This window comes from Mirounga leonina, unplaced genomic scaffold (assembly GCF_011800145.1).
Source record: "Mirounga leonina isolate KUSES-001 unplaced genomic scaffold, KU_Mleo_1.0 Mir_177, whole genome shotgun sequence".
NCBI classification, from domain to species: Eukaryota; Metazoa; Chordata; class Mammalia; order Carnivora; family Phocidae; genus Mirounga; species Mirounga leonina.
The window spans coordinates 4,982,982-4,992,172 of record NW_023270459.1 but is presented as its reverse complement, the minus strand read 5'-3'; positions in this window follow the sequence as shown (position 1 = coordinate 4,992,172).

Genomic DNA, 9,191 nt, shown 5'->3' with positions numbered 1-9,191 from the left:
CTTCCTTCCTTCCTTCCTTCCTTCCTTCCTTCCTTCCTTCCTTCCTTTCTTTCTTTCTTTCTCTCTCTCTTTCTCTCAGCTATAGACAGCAAGAGAGGGAGCACAAGCAGGAGGAGAGTGGGAGAGGGAGAAGCAGGCTTCCCGCAGGAGCACGGAGCCCGATGCGGGGCTCAATCCCAGGACCCTGGGATCATGACCTGAGCCTAAGGCAGACGCTTAAGGACTGAGCCTCCCAGGATCCCCTCCATACTGATTTCCATAGTGGCTCCACTAATTGAAATACCTATCAAAGGTGCACAAAGGCTCCCTTCTCTCCACATCCTCGCCAACACTTGTTATCTCTTATCTCTTTGGTGATAGTCATCCTGACAGGTGTGAGGTGATATCTCATTGTGGTTTTGATTTGCGTTTCCCTGATGATGAGTAATGTTGAGCATCTTTGCATGTACCCATTGGCCATTTGCCTGTCTTCTTTGGAAAAATGTTTATTCGGGTCCTTTGCCCATTTTTAAATTGTATTAGGTGTTCTTTGTTGTTGTTATTTAGTTGTATGAGTTTTAAATATTTTAGATATTAACTTCTTATTAGCTATGTGGTTTGCAAATATTTTCTCCCATTCTGTAGGCTGCCTCTTCATTTTGTTGGTTGTTTCATTTGCTATGCAGAATCTTTTCAATTTGAAGCAATCCCACTTGTTTATTTTTGCCTGTGTTCCAGTGCTTTTGTTGTCGTATCTAAAAAATCATTACTGGGGCGCCTGGGTGGCTCAGTCGTTGAGTGTCTGTCTTCGACTCAGGTCATGATCTCGGGGTCCTGGGATCGAGTCCCGCATCGGGCTCCCTGCTCAGCGGGAAGCCTGCTTCTCCCTCTCCCACTCCCCCTGCTTGTGTTCCCTCTCTCACTGTGTCTCTCTGTCAAATAAATAAGTAAAATCTTTAAAAAAAAAAATAAAAAAATAAAAACATCCCCCAGGATCTCCTGGGTGGCTCAGTCATTAAGCATCTGCCCTCCGCTTGGGTCATGATCCCGGGGTCCTGGGATCGAGCCCCGCATCGGGCTCCCTGCTTGGCGGGAGACCTGCTTCTCCCTCTCCCACTGCCCCTGCTTGTGTTCCCTCTCTTGCTGTATCTCTCTCTGTCAAATAAATAAATAAAATCTTTTAAAAATAAATAAATAAATAAAAATAAAAACCAAAAATCATTACCAAGGCTAGTATCAGGGAGCTTACTACCTATATTTTCTTTTAGGAGTTTATGATTTCAAGTCTTCCATTTAAGTCTTTGATGCATTTCAAGTTAATTTTTGTGTATGCTGCAAAATAGGGATCCATTTTAATTCTTTTGCATGTGGATATCCAAATTTTTAGCACCACTTACGGAAAAAAAAATATTTTCCCCATTGTGTGTTCCTGGTGCCCTTATGAAAGATTAGTTGACAATACCTGTGTGGGTTTATTTCTGGGCTCTCTGTTCTGTTCCATTGGTCTATGTGTCTGTTTTTATGCCAGTACCATACTGTTTGGATTACTATGAATTTGTAACATAGTTTGAAATCAGTAAGTGTGATGCCTTTTGCTTTGTTGTTTCTCAAGATTGCTGTGACTATTCAGGGTCTTTTGTGGTTCCATATGAATTTTAGGATTTAAAAAAATATTTGTGAAAAATGCTGTTGGAACTTTTAAAGGGATTGCATGGAATGTGCAGATCACTTTGGGTGATATGGGCATTTTGAAAGTATGAATTCTTCCATTCCATGAACACAGGATATTATTCTGTTTATTTGAGTTTAATTTCTTTCATCAGTGCCTTATAGTTTTCAGTGTATAAGTCTTTGACCTCCTTGATTAAATTTATTCCTAATCATTTTATTACTTTTAATACTGTGGTAAATGGTAAATGCAATGCTTATTTAATTTCTCTTTCAGGTAGTTCGTTGTTAGTGTATAGACACACAACTGGATTTTGTATGTTGATTGTGTATCCTACAAATTTACCAAATTCGTTTATTAGTTCTAACAGTTTTTTAATAGTGTATTTGAATTTTCTGTATATAAGAAAATCTATAAATAGAGACAATTTTACTTAATCCTTTCCAATTTAGGTATCTTTTATATAATGTTCTTGCCTGCCTGCTCTGGTTAGGACTTTTAGTACTATTTTAGGAGGAGTAGTGAGAGTGGGCACCCTTCTGTTCCTGATCTTAGAGGGAAAGGCTTTTGGGTTTTTGCCATTGAGTATGTTAGCTGTGGGCCAGTCATATATGGACTTTTATTATGTTGAATTACATTCCATTTATTTTTTTTTTTTTAGAGATTTTTATTTATTTATTTGACAGAGAGAGACAGCGAGAGAGGGAACACAAGCAGGGCGAGTGGGGGAGGGAGAAGCAAGCTTCCCGCAGAGCAGAAAGCCCGATGCGGGGCTTGATCCCAAACCCTGGGATCATGACCTGAGCCGAAAGCAGTTGCCCAACGACTGAGCCACCCAGGTGCCCCAAGTTACATTCCTTTTATACCTAATTTGTTAAAAGTTTTTGTCATGAAGGGTGTTGAATTTTGTTTAATATTTTCCCTTCATTTATTGAGATGATTATATTACTTTTATCCTTCATTCTGTTAATGTGGTGTATCACATTTCTTGACTTTCATGTTAAATCATCCTTGCAGTCCTTGGCATAAATCCCACTTGATCATTGTATGGGATTCTTTCAATGTGCTGTTGGATTCAGGTTGCTAGTATTCTTTTGAAGATTTTTGCATCTGTGTTCATCAGTATATTGACCTGTAATTTTCTTTTATTGTAGTATACTTGTCTGGCTTTGGTATCATAGTATTGCTGACCTTGTGAAATAAGTTGGAATTATTCTTTCCTCTTCAGTTTTTGGAAGAGTTTGATAAGGATTGGTGTTAGTTCTTTTAATGTCTGGTAGAATTCACCAGTGAAACCGTCTGTTCATGGGTTTTATTTGTTGGAAGAATTTTTATTACTGTTTCAATGTCTTTACTGAATATAGATCTAATCAGATTTTCATTTCTTCATGATTCAATCTTTTCAGTTTTTGGTTTTTTTTTTTAAGATTTTATTTATTTATTTGACAGAGAGAGACACAGTGAGAGAAGGAACACAAGCAGGGCGAGTGGGAGAAGGAGAAGCAGGCTTCCCGCTGAGCAGGGAGCCCGATGAGGGGATCCCAGGACCCCGGGATCATGACCTGAGCTGAAGGCAGATGCTTAACGACTGAACCCCCTAGGTGCCCCGTCAATCTTTTCAGTTTTATGTTTCTAGGAATTTATTCGTTTCTTCTAGGTTGTCCATTTTTTTATCATAACCAAACCTGAGCACCTCTGCTTGATGTGCAGCAAAGCCAATCACGGAGACATCAGGTGTGCCTCGAGGGAAGGGTTTGAGGGGCAGCCAGATGAGGATATAGGAGGGCAGGCCTCAAATCTACCACCCCAAAGAGGGAGAGAACAAATTTTTTATAATCATAGGGGTGGAGATTACATACATATTGATGAAGAGGGCAGGGGAAATTATGACTATTCATGAGGAAAGATGGGAGTATGTGCATGGAGCAAACATATTTGTAACGTACATCCCATGTTCATTTCGGTGTGGTGACTTAACATCAGGACAAAGCAAAATTCAGCCCCTGATGTCAGGACATTGTCTTAGGACAAGGAGAAAGGGCTATGGGCATGCTCCAAGAGCAAATAAAAACTAGATGGGGTCTTGGGCTTGTTGTCTCCAGGAAGGAATGCAAAGCCTTGCTTGTTTCTAGGCTGGACCCATATCAGTTGACCTTGAGTCCAAGTTTCTGCAGAGACAGCTAGTGGATGTGTTAGTGGGGTCTGAAAAGACACAATAGCTGATTAGGGAGAAACAGTTCTCTGAAAAATAAGCTTTAAATGTTCTGCTAGTTTCAACCTCATTAACCCTATGGGGCATGGTTTCATCTTATAATTGTTCATAGCATTTTCTTTTGATCCTTTGTATTTCTGTGGTATTAGTTGTAATGTTTCCTTGTTCATTTCTGTTGTTATTTGAATTTTCCCCCTTTCATTCTTAAGTGTAGCTAAAGGCCTATCAGTTTTGTTTATATTTTCGGAAAGCCAACTCTTAGTTTTTTTATCTTTTTATTTATTTTTTAATTCTCTATTTTATTTATTTCTGCTCTCATCTTTGTTATTTCCTTCCTTCTGCTAACTTTGGGCTTAGTTTGTTCTTCTTTTTCAAGTTAGGTTGTTTGGGGTGCCTGGATGCCTCAGTCAGTTAAGTGTCTGCCTTTGGCTCGGGTTATGATCCCAGGGTCCTGGGATCGAGCCCTGCGTCGTCGGGCTCCCTGCCCAGTGGAGAGTCTGCTTCTCCCTCTCCCTCTGCCCTTCCCCCCAACTCATGCTCTCTCTTGACCTCTCACATAAATAAATAAAATCTTTAAAAAATAATAATAGGGGTGCCTGGGTGGCTCAGTCGGTTAAGCGTCTGCCTTCGGCTCAGGTCATGATCCCAGGGTCCTGGGATCGAGCCCCGCATTAGGCTCCCTGCTCAGCAGGAAGCCTGCTTCTCCCTCTCCTACTCCCCCTGCTTGTGTTCCCTCTCTCGCTGTCTCTCTCTGTCAAATAAATAAATGAAATCTTTAAAAAAATAAATAAATAAATAAAAATAAAAAATAATAATAGGTTGTTTGCTTGAGATTTTTCTTTTCTTTTTTCTTTTTTTTTTAAAGATTTTATTTATTTATTTGACAGAGAGAGAGAGAGCATAAGTAGGCAGAGAGGCAGGCAGAGGGAGAGGGAGAAGCAGACTCCCCACTGAGTAGAGAGCCTGACGTGGGGTTCAATCCCAGGACCCTGGGATCATGACCTGAGCCGAAGGCAGACGCCTAACTGACTGAGCCACCCAGGCAACCCTTTTTTTCTTAACGTAGGTCTTTATCTCTTTAAACTTCCCTCTTAGAATCACTATTGCTGAAACCCATAAGTTTTGATATATTGTGTTTCCATCTTTGTTGGTCTTAATATATTTTTTATTTCCCTTTTATTTTCTTCTTTGACTCTTTGTTAGCTCAGGAATGTGTTAGTTAATTTTCCAGATTTTCTTCAGAAAAAGAAGATTCAGTCTTCTTAAATTTAAGACTTGTTTTGTGGCCTAGCATGATCTATCCTAGAGAGTGTTCCATATGTGCTTGAGAAGAATATGTATTCTGTTGCCATTGGATGGAATGTTCTGTATGTGTCTGCTAGATCCATTTGATTTAAAGTGTAGCTCAAATTTAATATTTCCTTATTGATTTGCTGTCTGGATGTTGTTGAAAGTGGAGAGTTGAAGTCCCCTGCTATTATTGTATCACAATCTATCTCTGCCTTCAGATCTATTAATATTGCTTAATATATTTAGCTGTTCTGATGTTTGGCACATACATATTTATGTTGTTATGTCCTCTTGAATTGATACCTTTATCATTATATAATGACCTTCTTTGTATATTGTGATATTTTTTGACCTACATTCTGTTTTGTCTGATATAGATGTAGGTACCCCAGTCTCTTTTGGTGTTCATTTGTAGGGATTTTTTTTTTCCTTTCACTTTCAGACTATCTTTATCCTAAAAGCTGAAATAAGTCTCTTAAGACAGCATATAGTTGGGGCTTATTTTTTGTTTTTTGTTTTTTTCCTTTCAGCCACTCTGTGTGTTTTGGTTGGGTAATTTAGTCTTTTTAAAATAGTTATTGATAAGTTAAGACTTACTATTGCCATCATATTCATTGGGTTTTTTTGTGTGTGAATTTTTATTTTATTTTATTTTTATTTTTTATTTTTAAATTTTTATTGTTATGTTAATCACCATACATTACATCATTAGTTTTAGATGTAGTGTTCCATGATTCATTGTTTGTGCATAACACCCAGTGCTCCATTCAGAACGTGCCCTCTTTAATACCCATCACCAGGCTAACCCATCCTCTCACCCCCCTCCCCTCTAGAACCCTCAGTTTGTTTCTCAGAGTCCATCGTCTCTCATGGTTTGTCTCCCCCTCCAATTCCCCCCATTCATTCTTCCCCTCCTGCTATCTTCTTTTTTTTTTTCTTAACATATATTGCATTATTTGTTTCAGAGGTACAGATCTGTGATTCAACAGTCTTGCACAATTCACAGCACTCACCATAGCACATACCCTCCCCAATGTCTATCACCCAGCCACCCCATCCCTCTCACTGCCCCCACTCCAGCAACCCTCAGTTTGTTTCCTGAGATTAAGAATTCCTCATATTCATTGTTTTATGTCTGTTTTATAGTTCCCTTCTTCCTTTCTTCCTCTTTTGCTGTTTTCCTTTGTGATTTGGTCTGTAGTGGTATGCTTTGATTCCTTTTCTTTATCATTTGTGTATCTACTATAGGTTTTGGTGGGTTTTGTTTTTGTTTTTGTTTGATTACCATTAGGCCTACATAAAACATTTTATAGGGGCTCCTGGGTGGCTTTATTTGTAATTGCCAAAACCTGGAAGCAACAAAGATGCTCTTCAATAGAAGAGTGGAAAAACGAACTGGTAGGTCTATAGTATGGAATATTATTCAGTGATGAAATAAGCTACCAACCTTAGTAGGTTTTAGTAAACACATGGAAGAAACCTTAAATGAATATTGCTAAGTAAGGGCCACGGGCGGGTCCACTTCTCACTGTGTGCTCCCACCACCCTTTCAGGTTGAGGAGGGGGTGGTCCCCCAGCCTGTCCTGACAAAGGATCAGAGATGAGATCTTTTCCAGAACAAGGAAGGAGGCCTTCAGACAGATCACCACAATAAGTGTAGTCAACATCCCTTACCATACATAGTTACAATTTGTTTTTCATGTTTTTCTTGTGGTGAGGACTTTTAAGATCGACTCTCTTAGCAATTTTCAAATATACAATACAATATTAATTATTGCCATCATGCTGTACATTGTATCCCCATGACTAATTTGTAACTGGCAGTTTGTGCTTTTTGACCTCCTTAAGGCCTTTTGCACACCCTCCAGTTTCCCCTGTGGCAATCACTAATGTGTTCTCCATCTCTATGAGCTTGGTTTGTTGTTGTTGTTTGATTGGTTGGTTTTTTAGGTTCCATATGTAAGTGATATCATACAGTATTTATTTTTCTGTCTGACTTATTTAACTTAGCATAATGCCCTCAAGGTCCATCCATGCTGTTGCAAATGGCAAGATTTCATTCTTTTTAATGGCTGAGTATATTCCATTGTGCGTGTGTGTATGTATATATATATATGTATGTATATAGGTATATATATACATGCATACACACACACACACACACACACATACCTACCTACCTACCTACCAGATCTTCTTTATCCATTCATCTATGAATGGACATGTAGGTTGTTTCCAAATCTTGGCTAGTGTAAATGATGCTGCAGTGAACATAGGGTGCAGATATCTTTTAGAGTTAGTATTCCATTTTCTTCAGTGAATACCCAGCAGTGGAATTGCCAGATCACATGACAGTTCTGTTTTCAATTTTTTGAAGAAGCTCCATACAGTTTTTCTTACTGGCTGCACCAATTGAAATGCCCACCAACGGTGCCCAAGGGTCCCCTTTTCTTTTCTTTTTCTTTTTTTTAATTTTTTTTAAAATATTTTATTTATTTATTTGACAGAGAGAGACACAGTGAGAGAGGGAACACAAGCAGGGGGAGTGGGAGAGGGAGAAGCAGGCTTCCGCGGAGCAGGGAGCCCGATGTGGGGCTCGATCCCAGGACCCTGGGATCATGACCTGAGCCGAAGGCAGACGCTTAACGACTGAGCCACCCAGGTGCCCCCCAAGGGTCCCCTTTTCTCCACATATTTGCCAACATTTGTTATTTCTTGTCCTTTTGATAACAGCTGTTTTGACAGGTGTGAGGTGATATCTCATTGTGGTTTTGATTTGCATCTCCCTGATGATGAGTGATGTTGAGCATCTTTTTATGCATCTGTTGGTCATCTGTATGTCTTCTTGGGAAAAATGTCTGTGGAGATCCTCTATTTTTTATTCAGATTGTTTGGTTTGCTGTTGAGTTGTATGAGTTCTCTATATATTTTGGATATTAACCCTTTTCAAATATATGACTTGCACATATTTCTTCCAACCAGTAGGCAAAAGTCTTCAGCTTTAAAGCCTAATTATCTCCTCATTTCAGAAGCTGAAAACAACCTGTAAAGTTGAAGAACCCCTTTAGGGTGCAGGCAGGAGGAGAACATGAAACCACCCCAAGGTGGAGGAGAACATGAAGCCACCCCTATTTCCTGGCCTTTGGCTTCTTTATCCCAGAGTTTTGCCATCTGTCCTCTGGAGCAAAGCAGGTCTCTCTGCGCTTCCCCCACCTCCTCGCTGCCCGCCTTGGTCCCACACTCAGTTAGCAATTTAGTAACTTATATGGGCCTGCCAGTTCCTTATTATCTGAAAACATATGTTATTTCTAGATGGTAATTGTCATGAAAACCTGTCTCTTTGACTTAGAAGAGACTTCACAGCTTTTCAGCAAGAGCCTCATATCCTGCATTTCCTTGCCCTGCTTTTTTCTCCTCTCATATGCAAAATACAAAGGGAAGTCACGCAGTAGAGATCTTTATTTCTCTTCTGTGGTTGGTCAATTTTCCCAATTTTAAAAGGGGCCCATTCTAGCTTTTAGGCTTCAATTCTAAGTTGTATGTTTTTCTGGGTCACTGCCGAGTAACCAATTTTCCATAAGAACAATTCGGGAAGGTATTTTCTCCCTGATGTAAAATTACAGTATCCTTGTGGGGCTAGGGGAGCCTCTCTGCCCCTGTGGCAGCAGAACAGATCCTGCCCTCAGGCCTCTTCAGGGTTGAGGGGTGTCCCAGGGCTGGCTCGCAGACCTTTCAGCCCTCTCTCCCGCCAGAGGCCTCACACCCGCCTCTGACCCCTCAAAAGAGCTGCAAAGGAACACACCTGCTGCCTCTGTCACATCTCCTTTCTCGTGTTGGTTTTTTTTTTTTTTAAGATTTTATTTATTTATTTGACAGAGAGAGAGCACAAGTAGGCAGAGTGACAGGCAGATGGAGAGAGAGAAGCAGGCTCTCCGCTGAGCAGGGAGCCGGATGCGGGGCTCGATCCCAGGACCCCAGGATCACGACCCGAGCCGAAAGCAGCTGCTCAATGGACTGAGCCACCCAGGCGCCCCTGGTGTT